The 20613-nt window shown below is 31.1% G+C and overlaps 1 long non-coding RNA gene across 1 annotated transcript; it reads right to left on the bottom strand.

Annotated features, from left to right (window-relative positions):
- Positions 1-9497: 9497 nt before the first annotated feature.
- On the bottom strand, positions 9498-20464 carry LOC140449769 (uncharacterized). The gene is made up of 5 exons (XR_011951879.1): positions 20327-20464; positions 20061-20161; positions 19820-20003; positions 19508-19687; positions 9498-13762 (listed from the first exon to the last, which is right to left on the bottom strand). It is a non-coding gene; the product is annotated as an uncharacterized lncRNA (long non-coding RNA).
- Positions 20465-20613: the final 149 nt, after the last annotated feature.

Genomic DNA, 20613 nt, shown 5'->3' with positions numbered 1-20613 from the left:
TAATACTAAGTAGTTCTAGAATAAAATATTAAATAAATATTTTATATAGTTTCACGTTTTTATTACATACGTAAAAAATAATATAAAATAGATTATTAAATGTGTTGGAACATACAACGGGGAACTTGCACATTTTTGTTCTATTACATTCTAATCTTCAGTTTCACTTACAAATATCGATCAGTTACTGAGGGTTTTTACCTCCGAATTCTTTATAACTGAATCGATTCATTTGAAATTTTGTGTGTTGGTAAATAATTACTCAAGGAACAAAAGTTATATAGTGCCGATGTGCGCTTCCATCCTGGGGGCGTTTGCCACCCCTTTTCGAGGGTGGAAATTTTTTCACTCAAAATAACCTGTTCGATAGAAGGACAAATTTCAAACAAAAAATGTAGTAAATATTTTTTTCGCTAGATCAATACTTTTTGAGTTATTCGCTGTTGAAAAGTGTCATTATTCGTTAAAAAACATGTTTTTTAGGTTTTTTAAGAATAGCTCTGAAACTAAGAGTTTTATCAAAGAAAGTGTAACGACTAAAATTAAAGCTCATAAAAAAACAAAAAAACTGACTTTTTAGTAAATATTTTCTGTTCAATAATATCTGAGTTATGGCTGTTCAAAGAAGATTTGTTGTTGTGTTTGTCTTTCAATACGAGTATTTAACGTTAAATAACGGAAAACGGGTACATTTTTCGACAAAAACTCATATAATATTTTTAAAAGAGATTGAAAAGACCTTTAAAATAAGTGATGTTAAAAGTCCTTTGCACTAACTGTACGTGAGATACGATCAAAAAACAATGGGTTTCTCAAATTTTTGTAAAAAAAAACGCAATTAAACTAACGTCATGTTCACTAGGATTGAAATAAATTGTTTTCCTTATAGAATTCACTTTATTTTAGTGTTTTTTGTATGATCCAAAAGTTTAGCCACTTTAAAATACCCAGTTTTTGAAAAAAGTATGATTACATTTTTTTTTGTAAATATTAAAAAAATAATCTTTTTTTTATAATAACTTCAAAACTATAAAAGATACGTAAAAGATGACACAATACAAAAAAATTGGTTTTTTTCTGACAAAAATTTTCATTTTTTAATTTTTTTTGTAGCTTAAAAAATAACGGAGATATAGTTGGTTGAAGTTTGCTTTATAGCGCATGAACCACTGGTCTCCGACCCTTTGACCCTTCACCCTTTAAACATGAAGGACTTTAGAATGTTTTAACATTCCTATACTTATAGCCCGTTAAATTACCTGTAAATTCGTTTTTTTATGCATGTTGTAGCATCAAAATTAACCGAGTTATTGTAAAAGATTAAGAGGCCATCGACACAAATTAAAGAGGAAAAAACTATTGCAAGGTCTAGGGTGAACTCCTTGCCAAATAGAATCTTTAATATCTGGAAAAATTTGGATCAAGACACCATATCGGCAACTAGTGTTAACATCTTTAAAAAGAAACTTGATAGCGCTTTATTTTATTTATAGGATTGTGTTATTTTCGGACAGCATTATTTATTTACTTATTAATTGTATCACAATTCATTTTTGTATGATATACTTAATTGTTTAACTTTACTTAACTTTATAATTGGTATTAGTTTTGTAAGGATATTTTTTATTTTCGCTTTTTGGGCATAATAGGAGCTCGCTCCTTTGCCCTTATTTGTTATATAATAATAATTCTATCTACTACTGGTATTTTTCACAAAAACCTTCTAGAGAACATAAAACAGCTGGGTCTACATGAACATCACTATAAGGCCATGCAGAAAGCTGTACTCCTCGCGACGTCCAGATGTGTGCGAAAATTTTTGGGAGATACTCTAACATACCAAGTCACCTAGGGCTCGATAACACGGAAAGAGTCCCACCAGAGCTTAATCCTTTTGATACCGTAGGTATCTGGGATGAGTGAATTTTCCCCTTAGAGGATGTGTGAGCCGTATGACTAAAATATCTATGCTATTACATGTGAAAGGTAAGGTCCAAAGAATACCGGAATAATAAAAAACAACATATGATCTAACACTATATATTGAAATAAAAAATAATGAAATAATTCACACTCAAAAGTTTTCAATAAACAAATCTCATATAATGATTCTCAAAATTTGTTCTACGTACGTGAACAATCAAAATTAATGGTACAAACAATATTAATTGAAATCTCAAAATCCCAAACTATTCTAACTCTCCTAATCAAAATATTTATATCCTTTCTAAATTAAGTGTAAAAATTGTGTTATCAATAAAAGAAAAAAACTACAGAAAACAAAAATATCTCTCTCTGATGATGAGTGGTCCAAATCCTTGTTCTTTGTAGACTATATTATCTCCTCTCAACCGCTCCCTATGTAATCAGCAATCGTACAACAGATTGTTGCAAGTATATCGTCCTTAATGATCTCCTTCAAAAGCACAAATCATTCAAATTATGATAGCCTTTCTCCTCTCGATAAACTGAATCTCTCGTTGGCCCGAGTGAAAAATGACTCTTGGAATATCTTCTCTTTACGATAAACTGAATCTCTCGTTGGCCTGAACAGTGACTCTTGGAATATAAGTAGAAAAATATGACTTACAATATTTTGCTGCTTCAGCTTCTGTCAGATACACTAACTCCACAAAAACTCACGAACATTCAACACTACTGCTTGCTACATCTCGGAAACCGTCAGAGAACAATCACTGTTCGTCTTACAGACTTGGAAAACCAACTCATCCTGCTTTCTCTCTCCTCAATCTCGCTAAACTTTTTCCTACATACTTATCCCACCTTTTTCAATCTCCGCCAATCAAAACTCGTCATAATTCCCCCATTTTTTCATTTCGATAACAAACAAATTTTTACCTATAATTATAAATTTCCTAAAACTTATTTACAAATAATATTTTTCTATAATTCTTAAAAACTAACAAAAACCTCTTTCTATAATCCCTTCTATTGTCTTTGGCTTTCACTTAAACTTATGCGGGTCACTCAAGTATAACAAAGAAATAATTTATGTATAGCTTACATTTTGTTTAGTACAGGAAATCCAAGAATTTAATAACTTTCCTTCTTCGAAATGTTTGTTGTTTATTATCCTACTTATCTGAAATATTTTAATGTTTTTGAACTTTGAAATATTTTAATCAACCCAATATTTTTCTCGATTTTACATATCATAACAAATCCCCGCCATTTGATCTGCCGAAAACTCTTTGTTAAATTTTAAAATGACAAAAGATTTCCAGGATCAAATTATTTCACTATGTTATTAAAATCTACTTATGATACTGATAAATGTCGTGAATGTTAAAATACCCCGTATATTGCCTGTCTTTATACGGGATTGGATATATTTTCGTTTTAAATTTTTCCAAGTATTTTCGCTTAAAAGAAAGTTCATAATTTTTAGCCACTCGGTTTACTTCATTAACAAGATTTCCATGGTTTCCTAAAATCTTCTCTATTTTCTTTCCCATGTTTTCTCCACAATTTATTTTTCTTTCATCCTCCTTTTGTTCACATGTGTTCACTGTCCATAATACTTCTTCACATAGTTCTGGATTCTCGTCCATCAGTGCCATTTTTTCTTCTGTTTTCCTTTTATCCTCTAATTCCCTTTGGTATTCCGAGCACCATGTTTCTATTCCTTTCATTTCTCTGATGATACTTTCTTTTTCTTCCTGCTTCCATTCTGTTTTATCGTCGGTTGCCAACAATTCTTCTGTACCTTCTATTTCCTGTTTTTCTCTAGTCACCATCTTATTTTCCTGCTTTCTTTTCGAATTTTTCTTCTTTTTCTTCCTTCTCTTTTTCTCTTCTGTTATATCTTGTTCTTGTACTTTCGGTTTATCCTCTACAGTCATATCGATTTCTTTGCGTTTTTCCTGTGCATTGATCCTTCCAGAATTTGTTTTCCTATCTGTTTGCTTTTCTTCTCCTATGTTGTCTGGTTCTGCTCTGATTTCCAGTTTATTTTCCGAAAAATTTATGGTGATATCTTTTTTCCTCAATTCATCAATTCCCGCTATCATATCATGATTTAAATCTTCAATCACCACACATTTCATAATATGGAATTTGTTTCCCACTCTTATCTGTACTCCCAAACCTTCGTTTACTGTCGTCAAATTTTTATTGTTTGCACCCACTAAATCAACCCTAGGAATCTTATACACAAATCTGTCCAAATTTAATTCTTTTACTAGTTTTTTATTGATTAGCGATATGTCCGAGCCAGAATCAATCACAATTTTAATCGCTTTATGTTTTATAAAAGCATCTAAAAATATTAGATTAGAATTAGAAATTTGTCTTTCGTTTCCTATTGCTACATGATTCATCTCCCTTCTATTTTGTTGTTGGAAGCTCTGGTTATTTCTATCGTCCATTTGTTCGTTAGTATTCCTATTCGGAGGATTTTGTGCAGCTCTATTCCTGTTGTGATTTTCATTTGTTCTATTTTGTGTATCATTCCGGTTATCGTAATTTTGTTGTCTATTGTAATTATTGTAATTTCTCGGCCTATATTCGTTTGTTGATCTGGGATGTCGGTTTCTCTGGTCATAATTTGATGAATACCTTCTTTCCGGTCCATTATATTGGTCATGTTGTCTTCTATTTCTCATTTCTTTTCTTTTCGCTTCTTTTAATTGAAGGAATTGGCACAAACTATCAATATCTTGATAGTTTCTCAAAATCACGTGATCTTCCAACGTTTCCTCAAAATGTCTGCTGATCATTTCTACCAGCTGTTCGGTAGAATATTTGCATTCTAGATATTTTGAATTGTTATATATCTGCAAAGCATATCTTTCTTCAGATATTCCCATTTTTTCGTGATATTTTCCATTCTGTAGCTCTTGGTTGATTTCTCTCTGTTTATTTTTCCCCCAGAAATAGTTGAGAAATTTATTTTCAAAATCTGTCCAATTTTCAAACTCATCTTCCTTGCTTTCATACCATAACGCTGCTCCTTCTTTCAAATGGTTTCTAATTGTTTCTTTGCAATCGTCAAAATATCTAATATGTTGTAATTTGGTTTTCAAATTTTTAACAAACGGTACTGGGTGTGTTTTCCGAATATCCCCGCCAAACTGTATTTTTATGTCACCCGGACTTTGGATGAGTACTTCTCTCCTGTCTCCCATATCTCGTTGTTTTCTGATATCCTCAATTTGTTTTTCTATTTCTTTCTTGTCTTCTTGTAAAGCCATTTCAAATTTTGTTTCTAACTGTTCTAATTCCTTTTTCTGTACAGTCTTAATATCTTTCATTTTAGTTTCTATTTCTTCTCTCTGCATCTCTAGTTTCCTCTCTGTTTCTTCTCTGACTTTTTCTAAACAGACTTTTACCTCATTTTCATATTTGTCCAAACGCTTTTCCATTTTTCTATCATTTTCTTCTAATTTTTGTTCATAGTTTTCCAAACGCTGCTCTATATTTCTGTTATTTAGTTCTATTGTTTGTTTTGTTTCTTGTTGATTTCTATCCATTTTTAGTGACTGGAGTTGCATTAGTTGTAATATTTTATCTATTCCTGATAGTTCTTTTCTCTCCTCAACTATTGTCACATTTCCTTCATTATCCGATACTTCTTCCAAAATTGTTTCATCTTCTCTGTTATCCTCCTTCCTTTCCTGCATTTTACTTTGTCTCCTGGTGACAGACATGTTGTTACTTTTTGTTATTGTTTTTGTCCCCGCCAAATGTGAAATTTTACAACACTCTATATGTTTCAGAACACGACAATATTTCTCCCCAAATGTATTAAATTTTCACGACAAATATCAAATATGCAATCAGTAAAATTCAAATAATTCAAAATAAATATCAAATGTACGATTGGTAAAGAAAATAAAATCAAATAATTCAATAGCAGTAAATATCCACTAACTACGATCAAACAATAAATCAAATTTATATTCCCTGGAAAAATTGTCAAAATACTTTCAAATTCAAATTCCCTCAATGTTATATGTTTTTATCTCTGGATCACCTGTACTTATTCCAGATCTCTTTCCCTTCCTTCAAATGTAAAGCTGCGATATTTTCAAGCCCCACGTTTTGGAAGCCAGTTATTGTGATATTTAAAGTCTTGGTGCGCCAAGCAATAATTAGCTAATTAATTTTTTTTTGATTAATTAAAATTATTTTAATGATATGATTATGACTCTATCACAATTTTTAATTATTTTATCTCAGGGTTAAATTCGTGCTTCAATATCTATGCTATTACATGTGAAAGGTAAGGTCCAAAGAATACCGGAATAATAAAAAACACATATGATCTAACACTATATATTGAAATAAAAATTGTTAGTCGCGAAGGAAGGTGAAATATCTTCGTCATGGATAGTATTAAACAAAATCTTATTAACTAATGGTGTTGGATAAGCGTTTGAAATAAAAAGTTTCTGTAGGATTTGTAGGTTTTTTGTCGGATACTCCTATAAACAAATATTTTTCATTACCATATTTCAGAGATCTCACTCCGGGGTTAACAAGGATTCTGAAAAGTGTTGAAAATAGCTTTGGCAATAATAATAACAACGTTAAACTTAATGTGGCTTGTAGATCAGCCCTAACAATTAATAATCTTTATTCTAAGATAAAAGATAAGACTCCCATAGATAGGCTTAGTAATATTGTCTACAACATTCCATGTCTCTCTTGCAACAATTCCTACATCGGTCAAACATCTCAATTATTGAAATCACGTATTACACTACACAAAAGTGATTCTCGACTTCACCCTGACCGTTGTGCATTAGCCAAACATGTCCATTCCACTGGTCATCTCATGGACTATACTAACACCACAATTCTCCACCGTGAGAACAATAAATCTAAAAGAGAGTTCATTGAAATGTCTTATATTTTCCTTAACGATTTCTCCATTAATGTTAAGAGTGACATCAAGAATCTAAGCGATATATACCACCTGTTACTTAAATCAGATACCAAGAACAATACTATATCACAGATAACTAACTTGACTGATATATCCATTAACAACTAACATACCTTTATAATTAATTTCATTAACAAAAAATATATAACATTCCCTTGCTTTTCTTAGATACGTCTCAATAAGATTCAATAATACATGAACAATATAATATAATTAAATAAAGAAAATCAAAATAATATTTCCCTTTACTGGGACTTAAATTCATTCGTTTTTTACCAATGAACCTTAACGACATAAAAATTCATACGACCTACTGAAGTTGTCAGCGCTTGCGTTCTGGCTTAAACAGAACCTCACTTTTAACTATCTAAAAATCAAAAATTTAGTTATTGCCGACAATTCAAAGAATTACCTCCTTTTAAATGTAGTTGCATTGGGTTTTTCGATTAACCTTGGGTAAGCCTTTACGTGTCAAGTTCGAAGCTACCATACATTTCAATCCTTATAAAAAACTTTTTTTGCACATAGTAACAAAAAAACACCACTATGTTACTAGCAAAGTTTTTTAATATTCTAACTCTACAATTCTAAGTTACGGTAAGATCAATAATGTTTTAATAGATAATATATGGTAGCTAATTATAATTTATTCTCTTTCAGCCCTGAAGAAGCCAAATTAATTCTCTTTGGCGAAAACGTTCGGCGAAACAATTGATACACATTAGAGTATTTCTTGCAGATTTCCCCAATATTTAAAAGTTTACTATATATATATATATATATACATATATATATATATATATATATATATATATATATATATATATATATATATATATATATATATATATATATATATATATATATATATATATATATATATATATATATATATATATATATATATATATATATATATATATATATATATATATATATATATATATATATATATATATATATATATATATATATAAGAAGTAACAAGAAGTCGAGATCTCTTTTGATAGCAAATGGCGAGACCAGTTGATAGGGCAGAATGCCTACCCGACGACTCACCGTTTTACCATATCCTCCTGTTGATTGATTTCAATTTTAAAATTGAATTGAAATTGAAAAAGACAGAAAAGATTTGATTTCATGTTCAAAGCGTCTATGTATCTATTGATACGTATTTCGACTTAATAAGTCTCATCAGAATAGTTATTCAGAGCCGTTCTTCTTTTTTATTTAATTCGGATCTACTCTGTATGAATACGAGAAACAAATTCGTTAAGGATTTCTGCTTAGATGAATAGACATGTCGTGGAATGCAAATTTTAGATTCCCCATGTCTCTATTAACATCTTTATCATCGTCTGGCGATGCCTTGCAATTTTTAGAAGGCTCCAGATTAAAGCAGAAATCTGAATTTGTTTCGAAACTATCTTACCGATTTTTTATCAGATGTCGCTATTGCGTCCATAACGAAGCCATGTTATTGTTGCTTCCTTATAAGACAGAGAAGATTATTTTTTACGTTAAGAACGGCTATGAATAACTATTCTGATGAGACTTATTAAGTCGAAATACGTATCAATAGATACATAGACACTTTGAACGTGAAATCAAATCTTTTCTGTCTTTTTCATTTTATTCGGATCTACTCTGTATGAGTACGAGAAACAAATTCGTTAAGGATTTCTGCTTAGATGAATAGACCTGTCGTGGAATCCAAATTTTAGATTCCCCATGTCTCTATTAACATCTTTATCATCGTCTGGCCATGCCTTGCAATTTTTGGCTCCAGATTAAAGCAGAAATCTGAATTTGTTTCTAAACTATCTTACCGATTTTTCTATCAGATGTCGCTATTGCGTCCATAACGAAGCCATGTTATTGTTGCTTCCTTATAAGACAGAGAAGATTATTTTTTACGTTAAGAACGGCTATGAATAACTATTCTGATGAGACTTATTAAGTCGAAATACGTATCAATAGATACATAGAGGCTTTGAACGTGAAATCAAATCTTTTCTGTCTTTTTCATTTTATTCGGATCTACTCTGTATGAGTACGAGAAACAAAATCGTTAAGGATTTCTGCTTAGATGAATAGACATGTCATGGAATGCAAATTTTAGATTCCCCATGTCTCTATTAACATCTTTATCATCGTCTGGCCATGCCTTGCAATCTTTAGAAGGCTCCAGATTAAAGCAGAAATCTGAATTTGTTTCGAAACTATCTTACCGATTACATTTTTAATATCTAGCTACTCCAATATTATGTAAAATTAAAAACGAAACTTTTATCTTGTATAATTTTTTTTTTGTATATCTCTCGAATCATAAACGAAAATATGGACCCAAAAATCAAAAACAATTTTGATTTTTTTCAGATTTTTTTAAATAAAGAATTAAGGACAAAATTTGCGACTGGCACATATCGTGATTATTGATACCAGGTACATCCTTAAGTGATTCCAGCAAAAAAATATCAAAGCAGACACCTTTTTAAGAGTAGGATTTATTTATTTCGTTAAGTATAATAACAATAATAAAAATATTTTCTTTGAACTTTTCTTACGTATATTTTTAAGTCTTAATTGAATTTAAGGATTACTTATGAAAACTATTATTTTCAACTATTAATTTATACTAAAATCTTTGACTCACTCATATTCGAAAAAGGGTAAAATTCCAACTTTCCTCATCTACTTTTTAAATTAACTTTACAAGCCATAATTCCTTCCCATTGTTCATTAGCAAGCGCTTCTTACCCCTCGTATATTACTGCAGTAATTCTTGGAGAATCGAATTCGCGGGTCCACAATTATTCGACACCACTTTGTGTACTCATAAATCCTTCAAGTTGGCAAAGTAGAGACGGAAGAGGGGTCGAGAACTGGCAGCAGTAGCAGCTCTCAATTTGAGTATTCTTTAATCTTAATGAATTTGGTTTTAAAATTCGGTAGAGCCCGAGGTCTCTACCTTCGTTTCATTAACGATGCATAAGTTTGAATTCTACAAAGAGTAATTAGTGTTCTGAATTTTGCAGGGTCGACTTTACCAAAGAAATATAGTTAATATTTTGTTATATCTTTGTTTTTATTTCAGTTAATCGCATCAATTACTAAGGTTATTAGTGGAATAGTAATTTTCTGAAGTAGTTTTGTGTTTTTATTCGCCCATGTGTTCCGCTCCAAAAACACACACTGGAGATTGAAAATTATTGCTACAAAACTATTATCACATCAATAGTATGCTATGGATGCAAGAGATGGGTGATGATTAAACTTCGGCAAATATGCATATTGCATATTTTGCATATTGTGCATATTTTATGCAAATATTTCATATTTTGGCATATTTGTATAAAAGTTTGCATAAAGTGCATAAAAGTTCAGATTTTTATACTGTATTTGAAAATTTTTAAACATACCAATTTATTTCAATTCTTGTATAAAATTTTGTAGTCATTTAATCAAGAAATGATCTAAGTACGTAATCTCTACAGGTACAAAACATTTACAATTTCAAAGAAGATCAATTTAAGTAGCCCTCAACATTCTTAGAAAGTCTCGGTCACTGAGGCATTCGGTTATTGGATAATCGCTAAGGGTTCGCTCATTTGCATTTTATGATCTAATCCCCAAATCTATCTACAATTTATTGTATCTTAACAGCAGGTAAACGGCTAATAGTTTTGTTCCTAATTTAGGGATTTTCCAAAATCTCCCAGTTTATTGAATTAGGTACCTAAACATTTCTAATTTGATGCTCAGATTTGTAAATCATTTTTGTTTTGATATTCAAAGCGTAAACACTCGTTGTGCGAAACAAAAAGGAAGATTGTGATTTTATAATGCCTAAAACAACCAGTGCTTCAACTTGGATTAAACCTTATAAAGAGCTGTCTATGGATATGGCAAAAATCTACTGTTCAGTCTGCCAAAATTGTAAGTATCTAATATTTTCTATTAAATATCTAATATTTCATACATACAGGGTGTTTCCAAATGACACTTACAACGTTTGACTGTAGATACTTCTCGAAAAATTGAACAAAACGATATAGTTAATGAGGGGTCAAACTTATTTACTTTTCGAGATACAGGGTGTTAAAATTAAAAAAAATTAAATTCTTTTAGTTAATAACAACAATAACTTTAAAACCAATAAACGTATTTACTTGAAATTTAGTACTCGTAGGTTGTTTTTAAATGAAAAATAGCTTCCTTTAGTGAGAAAAAATTGTCCATGGTACAATACAATGGTGTGTATTTAGAAAAATTTTTCACCTTTACTTTTTTTATGAAGTCAGCTATTCTAAAACACAATTATTTTTATTGTAATTGAATTAACAAAAAAAAAAACTTTTGTTGAATTTTAAAATAAGTTATATGATGTACTAATGGTTAGTAACAAAAACTAATTTGTGGATTAATACTGCATTTAAAACACTTAGCGAGTGTTTTTTTTCCAAACCAGTTATTTGATTAACCAAAAACACCTTGTATATTTTTATATTTTAAAGGTTGGGTTAAAATAAAGGTTTTTATTTTTATTTATAGATAGCATGTGAGAAGAAATTTCAGATAGACCAACATGTGAGAACTGCTTCACACATTGCAAAAAAAGGAAAAATAGGAGGAAAACATCAAACTTCAATGGCTAAATGTTTCCAATCTACTTCAAAAAAATTAGATGAGCAAGAAACTTTTAATGAAGACTTGTGTCGCGCATTAGTGTCTGCAAACATACCGCTTTTAAAATTAGCAAATGTAAATTTTAGTTCGTTTCTAAAAAAATATTGCAAACTTAATGTTCCAAGTGATCGGTCTCTAAGAAGAAATAATGTGAACGGGCTATACTCGTCGGTGTTAATTAATATTAAGGAAGAAATTGCAGATAATTATTTTTACATATCTGTAGACGAAACCACTGATTCCTCAGGAAAGTATATTGCTCATTTATTGATTGGTGTTCTTAAAGAAGATACCTTACCAAAATCTCATCTTATTTCATGCCAGCAACTTGAGAAAACAAATGCTTTAACAATTTCGCGATTTATACAAGAAACATTAGCAACTTTTTTTCTTCCGACAACTATTCCTTCTAATAAATTACTGCTTATTTTATCGGATGCTGCTCCTTATATGGTGAAAGCAGGACAAAATTTAAAAATATTTTTCCCATATTTAATACATGTTACTTGTGTAGCGCATGGATTAAACAGAGTTGCAGAGGAAATACGAAAAAAGTTTCCTCTTGTAAATACCATGATATCCAGTGTCAAAAAAGTATTTCTTAAATCTCCTATAAGAATTCAACTTTATAAAGAAATGCTACCTAACATTCCTCTTCCACCACAACCTATTTTAACGCGATGGGGAACATGGTTAGAAGCAGCTAATTTTTATGCAGATCATTTTGTTAAAATAAAGAACATAATTGATACGTTAACAGATAAAAGTTCCCAATCTCTTTTGGATTCTAAACAAACTTTTCAGAGTAACTTGCTTCAACAAGAACTTTCATTTATAAAATCAAATTTTAGTTTTGTTCAAAAAACAATTACTCAGTTATAATCACCAAAACTGTCATTGTTCGAAAGTACAGCATTAATAAAAGAATTTGCGTCATATTGTCGGAACGTTAGAGGTAATATTGGAAAAGATATTTTAAAAAAATTTGAAGCTACTATGGAAAAAAATAAAGGTTACCATATTCTTTCTGAAGTAGTCAGTGTTCTAGCTGGAAATATTTCGGAAACAATTAATTTAGAACCAAATGTTTTGGTTAGTTTGAAAAATGCTCCCGTTACATCAGTTGATGTTGAACGAAGTTTTTCCATATATAAATATATGTACTCAGACAGAAGCCACACGTTTTTGTTAGAAAATTTTGAACACCCCTTGGTCATTTATTGTTACCATAATTCTAAATAAGTTTATTCATACTTAAAAATGATGTAGTTACTTAAAATAAATGTAAATCTTAATGAATAGTAGGAAATATTTAGTTATGTACACTTTTTTTTTTAAATAAAATTGTTACTATTTTACGATTTTTTTATTTATTTGTATGCATATTTTGTAAAATATTTGCATATTTTCGGGTAAACACGTGCATATTTATGCGCATATTTTCTACATTTTTATTTGCATATTTGCCGAAGTCTAGTGATGATACAAGACACAAAACGAAAGCTAAAAATCTTTGAAAGAAAAGTTTTAAGAAAGATATTATAATAGGTCCCTATTAACGAAAACGAAGGCATAGTTTGGAGGAGGTCACGGCTCCATTTGGGCTGTAGCGCCATTGGAGAGAGAGAGAGAGTGAGAGGGTAATTTTGTGTAGTGTGTGTGTTGAATTTCAATCCCCGTATAAATTCGAAGTCACGATTTGTAAGTTTTTATACACAGTAAGTTATTGCTTATATGTCATAAGGGCAGCAGCTATGTCTTGACTGTAGATTTTTTTCTTAAACATGACCTAACCATACACACTGACACAATCACACATACACACAATAACACTTATCAGCACCATGCTTAGTTGGCTTATCAGGGAGGGCGGTACCACAACTGGCTCATTATACGATCTGGTGATCTGCAAATAGCTCATTAGAGAGCTGGTGGATACTGGTGGATTATAGCATTAGCAAGGGCGTATTGCTTTCATCTTCTTATTCTTGACTGGCATTAAAACTCGGGGTGAGTCTTTTCCACTATAGCCCTTTATCTTCTAACATTATCCTTTCAATTTTTTTTGGGACGGCCTACTAGTCTTCTACCGTTTGGTCTTTCAAAAAATACTGTCTTTAATACTGTCTTCCTTTGGTCTTACCACATGACCTGCCCTTCTTACTAGAATAAAATATGTGTAACATATATTTAAACTGATAGAAAACCGTAATATATTATTTATATTAACCATAATATTTAACCGTAATCATATTGAAAACATAAAGGTGTTGAAATAATTTTTTTTGTAGATATATTTTTCATGCTGGTAATGAAAATGGCTTCATTAAGGACGTACAGGCTATATTTTCCTCTAAATCGGCTATAATGGACTACCATGAAGAAATGAACCGAGCAAATTTTTTATCGTGGTTTGAAAATCAACTATTAAAAAATTTGTCTAAATCATCCCTAATAATTATAATAGATAACGCTCCATACCATAGCATATTCTTAGAGAAAGTACCAAACATGTCTCAAATAAGGCTGAAATATGTAAAAAAAAAGTTTATTAAAAATCCTTTGTAAAAGGTATATATTTTTAAAAACCCAAACGGGCTGTTTTAGACAAAACGTTTTCGGAATCCATTATTCCATCATCAGTGTCCTATAAAAAATATAACCACTTAATTAAAAAGAACGTGAAGTTAAAATTTTGACTAAGGTTAATGTAAAGTGTGGTTAATACTTACTAGGTGTACATGAATGTAGCTACTAAATACATGGGTAAAAACCCGTTAACAAAAATTTAGTTACATTTGTTTTACATTATATTATATAAATTGCTAGGATGCTAAAGTTACCGTTGGATTAGGTAACATGGCGACATATGACTCCACGTTGAAGTTGCAAGTCCTGAGACGGTGTGTCTACGAGGACTTAATGGAAGCAACTGATTGAAATGACAATGTTGACAAGTTAGGACGGAACAAGTAACAGAGTAGTCAATATAACTGTATGTGTCTACTTAAGACAAAAGCCAACGTTAATTAAATTTGTTAAAGTAATAGATTTTTTGATATTAAATAATATAACAGTATCAACCATCAATGTTGTTGTTTTTTAAAAATTGATTTTTATGTGTATGAGATGAAATGTGGAGAGAAGATAATGTGGTTATAGTTAGGCAACCAACTATGCATGTGTGTGGTAGTGTAATGAAAAAGAGATTTTTATATTTAGGCCCTTTATGTTTATTCAACATTTGGTACTTGGAAAATAGAAAATAGACACATGTAGAAGGTTGAGTTATAGAAATTTTGTTTGATATTGGTGGAAAATGAATGAATATATTTAAAATATGAAAGTGTTCTTACATGAATGAGATAAAACTTTTGTAGTATAATGGTCATGTGAAATTTAACTTATAACTCGATTATAGAAGGCCCTGTATGTCAAAAAACAACATTTGGTACCTGGTAAATGTAAAACTAATTAAGTTATAAGTACATGAAATTAAATATCTGATAGGGTGTTAACAGACTAAGGGGTATGGAAGTTTTATTTTCTTATCTATTATGTGAAATGAATAGAAATTGATGGTTGGGACATGGTTCTTTTAATAAGTTAATAGAATAGTAATCAACTTATAACTTAAGAAAGGTCCTATCTGTCATAAGCAACACTAGGTACATGGGAACTATAAATGGATAAGTTACAAGTTGTATGATTTGCAGGTGTCCATACTTCTTGTCGGCACCTCCAAACCTTAGACTATTCTTCATCTCTTTCAAACAAACCACTCAGTCCTCATTTCACTCTTCCACACAACCCTCCTAGGGTTTGGTTTCAGCTCTCTGGGGATCTCAGCCTTCTGTATTCTTTCCGTATCCTACATTTTTTCAAAAGCACTATAAATTTCTTATTTTTCACTCAATTTCATCAGAGCCACCCTAGAACCATTTCATTTTCATAATTGAGGTTTATATACACCCATAAAATCACCAACTTATAACTTATCTCTCTATATTTCTCATGTACCTAGTGTTGCTTTATGACAGATAGGGCCTTTCTCAAGTTATAAGTTGAGTAGTATACTTACAACATACTACAAAATCATGCTCCAGCCATCAAATTCTGTTTATTTTAGACAATAGTTTAATGAACACCTTAAGACCTTCATATCCATTAATAATTAAAAACAAATCACACAACTTAATTACCAGTAAAGCTGACCCCATAATTTTTGTTTTACTTAATTCTAACAGAGCCAACCCACAACCATTCCATTTTCACATTTTGGACAATTATACACCTGCAAATCATACAACTTGTAACTTATCCATTTATAGTTCCCATGTACCTAGTATTGCTTATGACAGATAGGACATTTCTTAAGTTATAAGTTGATTACTATTCTATTAACTTATTAAAAGAACCATGTCCCAACCATCAATTTCTATTCATTTCACATAATAGATAAGAAAATAAAACTTCCATACCCCTTAGTCTGTTAACACCCTATCAGATATTTAATTTCATGTACTTATAACTTAATTAGTTTTACATTTACCAGGTACCAAATGTTGTTTTTTGACATACAGGGCCTTCTATAATCGAGTTATAAGTTAAATTTCACATGACCATTATACTACAAAAGTTTTATCTCATTCATGTAAGAACACTTTCATATTTTAAATATATTCATTCATTTTCCACCAATATCAAACAAAATTTCTATAACTCAACCTTCTACATGTGTCTATTTTCTATTTTCCAAGTACCAAATGTTGAATAAACATAAAGGGCCTAAATATAAAAATCTCTTTTTCATTACACTACCACACACATGCATAGTTGGTTGCCTAACTATAACCACATTATCTTCTCTCCACATTTCATCTCATACACATAAAAATCAATTTTTAAAAAACAACAACATTGATGGTTGATACTGTTATATTATTTAATATCAAAAAATCTATTACTTTAACAAATTTAATTAACGTTGGCTTTTGTCTTAAGTAGACACATACAGTTATATTGACTACTCTGTTACTTGTTCCGTCCTAACTTGTCAACATTGTCATTTCAATCAGTTGCTTCCATTAAGTCCTCGTAGACACACCGTCTCAGGACTTGCAACTTCAACGTGGAGTCATATGTCGCCATGTTACCTAATCCAACGGTAACTTTAGCATCCTAGCAATTTATATAATATAATGTGAAACAAATGTAACTAAATTTTTGTTAACGGGTTTTTACCCATGTATTTGGTGGCTACATTCATGTACACCTAGTAAGTATTAACCACACTTTACATTAACCCTAGTCAAAATTTTAACTTCACGTTCTTTTTAATTAAGTGGTTATATATTTTATAGGACACTGATGATGGAATAATGGATTCCGAAAACGTTTTGTCTAAAACAGCCCGTTTGGGTTTTTAAAAATATATACCTTTTACAAAGGATTTTTAATAAATTTTTTAATATATGGTATACAGCCAAATACAGGAACGTAGATTCCTTGTGGATTTAAAAAAAAAAGGACAACTATATAATAATAAACTGCTTGTTATACTCTTGTATAAGGATATTGTTATGTTGATACTCTTGTCTCGGATTTCAATTCACATTCACCATTTTTTGATAATTTCATTAGTTTGTCTGACACATTTCTCCCAAATATCTGCATTACATTGTTCTAGTGCCTTATTCCAGATATTTAAAGCAGCAGTATCAGAATGCCCATGCCCATCTATACCAATATACTTATTGTAATACGACTTGCAATTTGTCCAAATTAATTTTATTGCATTAAATTCACAGTGATAAGGAGGCAGTCTCAACAACTCATGACCATATTCTCGGAGCAACTTGTCAATTACATATACCTACAGTGGATGGCCAAATTATTAGGGACACTGCATATATTTTTGTATTTTCTACTTAAAATTATTTTTTTGACCAAAAAAATTGGTGTTCATATCTGTATTTTACTTGGTAATTCTTCTGGTATAACTATTAAAATTTTTGATAAGCGGCAACACTGGCAGACTGCTTATCTATAAAATAATAATTATTGTTGCATCTCAGTTGGTCATCGGCTGTCACCGCAGTGAGGTTCAAAAATATTTGCAAATCGTTTTAAATTGTTTTTGGTCGGTTTTCGTGTCAGATATATTTAACAGGTAAGTAATATTTGTTATTTAGTAATTTTTGCTACATTTAATGACACGAGTTTATTTAAACAGATTGTTTAAATTCAAAATTTTTTTTTAGCATGGGCAAAATTGCAGACTTGTCTCCAGGGAAAATTAGAGAAATAAAAACATTATTACTGCACTCGAGGCTTTCCCAGAGAGTTATAGCAACTACTGCAGGTGTTTCAAAGTCTGTAGTTAATCGAATAAAAATAAAAATGAATTCAAACGAGGCATTGGAACCGGGCCGTGTTGGAAAATGTGGCAGGAAAAGGATTACTACTCCTCGTACTGATCGTAAAATTAGGGATATTTGTCTCCAAAATCGTAAAAAGAGTGTGACACATCTGACTACGATGATTAATGATGAAGGAATCAATGTTTCCAGAAGGACAGTACGACGACGACTGGCCGAAGAGAATATGCTAGGTCGCCGGCCTATGAAAAAACCACGGCTCACCGAAGCCATGAAGAGAAAGAGACTCCAATGGGCCAAAGAACACCGAAGTATGACTGTTGAAGACTGGAGTCGAGTAAGTATGACTTTTTTTAATGAATGAAGTTTGTGAACAGCGAATATTATCATTTTTACAGGTATGCTTCTCCGACGAATCAACATTTCAGATTTTGGTGGATAAAAATGCGTTTGTCCGACGACGTCCTGGGGAGCAGTTCCATCCAGATTGCATTGTGGTGAGAGTTAAACATCCGGTGAGTGTCATGGTGTGGTCTGTAATCTCGGCAAAGGGTATGGGACGCTTATACATCGTGGAAGGGACAATGAGACAGGACCAGTATAAGCGAGTACTTGAAACTCGGCTACTGCCCCAGCTCAAAGAATGGTTCCCTGGTGAAAAAAATTACATTTTTAGGCACGATTCTGCACCGTTCCACAAAGCCAGGAGTGTAACTTCATATCTGATCAAATAAAATATTGCAGTTTTGCCCTGGCCGGGAAACTCACCTGACATGAACCCTATAGAGAGCATGTGGGAGTTAACCAAACGGGAGATCGCCAAAGATGTTATCACCACGAAGCGGCAGTTGATTAAAGCTCTTATTAGAGAATGGAATCATAACCCTAACTTAAAATACAACGCAGGAGTTTGTATTCAGAGCATGCCCCGACACGTAGAAGCTGTAATTGCAGCAAAGGGTGGCATCACTAAATATTAAAATTAGTCATATTATGTTAAAAAAAAATTTTGCGAAAAAAATAAATGGTTTTACTAACAAAACTTAATGTTTTTGTGACCCTAATTTCTCAATCTCTTATACAAAAAATAAATGCAAGCCTTAAAGCCAACAAATTGCAAAAAAAAAAATCAGTAAAACTAAAAAATTAAGAAATCTTTTACTGTCCCTAATAATTTAGCCACCCACTGTATATTTTCTTTTTCTGTCAAAGCAATGATGACTCTTCTAAATTAGGTATTAATTGTATTCTTATCCACTTAGTAAAAAGTTCGTTCTTCATTTCTACAGGATAATCAGCTACGTTAGATTTTGAACAAAATAATAAATTTGGTCCCGAAACAAATCCTTTGCGTGAACCAGCGTGAACAATTACAAAACGTTTACCATCATAACCTCCTGGTTTTCGGGCACTTTTGGCACTATTGTCTTGCCAAGAATTTGTTTTATTTCCTTTGGAGTAAATCCAAGTTTTATCCAAAAAAAGCAACTTTTCTTGTAAATACACTTTCAAGATTTTCCATACTTACGAAGGAATCTGGCTCTTAGAGCAGCAATACTAGTTTGCTTAATTAATGCTCGTCGATCGTCATCCTTTCTGAATTTAAATCCGATGTCTTTTAACAATCTACTAAGCGATGATTTTCCAATATCCACTACTTCTTTATCTCTTAACTAACAGGTCAAACTCTGCAGAGTAACATGCTTCTCTGAAAAAAAAAAAGAATTCATTATCGTCTTTTATAGCCAAAAATAAGTAGATAGAAAATTTCATGAAAATTGAAGTACCTACTCAGGTTCTTGTTTATCATAATATTCACACTGAAGAAATCAATACTTACTCTGTTGGTACATATCATACAACGTATCCCGTACTGCCATTTTTGATGCCTTGGGCATATCAGTCGTCTTACTTTTAAGACGACGTCTATTTTTGCCTGGTTTTGAAAGGACGGGATTGTTTTCTTTCCTTTTTTTTATCGAGTATATTGTCCGCTGTGATACTTTTAAAGCAGCAGCAGCTCTCTTAAAAAATTATTATTTAATACTAATTGATTAACAAACATGCATTTGATATTTTACCTCTTGAACAGATGTAAGACGCTCGAAAGGTCCTCCATTACTTCTTTATAACTCAAAACATTCGTTTTTATCGTTTCAGTTTATCGTTTTACCAGGCATCTCTTAAAAATAATAATAATAAGTAATCTCGAAAATATACAAATATACAAAATATACAAGTTTCCGTTCGACGAAACTATAGCCAGACTCATGTAGTACCTATAATGACAATTTGTAGATTTATAGAAAATATTACTTTTCTCATTAGCTTAATAATAAATACTTACCGGAAGTAATTAAATTAAGAGAGCAACAGTTAGTCGTCCTAACAATAATTATGCTTGAAAATATATAATCCAATTGACATATACAAAGACTACAAGTTAAATAATTTGAAAAACCAAAAAAAATAAATTCAAATTAATCAATAAACACGACAAATGAGCTAATGTCAGTGTCAATGAAAACAGAAACGTCAAAATTTACAGTAATTACAGAAAACAGTAATGTATCAAAGACATGCCATATTGTTGATTCTTGTTTATCTTATTGTGATTTCTATGGACAAGCGGCT

This window comes from Diabrotica undecimpunctata, chromosome 9, assembly GCF_040954645.1.
Source record: "Diabrotica undecimpunctata isolate CICGRU chromosome 9, icDiaUnde3, whole genome shotgun sequence".
Classification (NCBI taxonomy): domain Eukaryota; kingdom Metazoa; phylum Arthropoda; class Insecta; order Coleoptera; family Chrysomelidae; genus Diabrotica; species Diabrotica undecimpunctata.
Note: the sequence above shows the minus strand (reverse complement) of the source record. Positions and strands in the feature narration are given on the sequence as shown.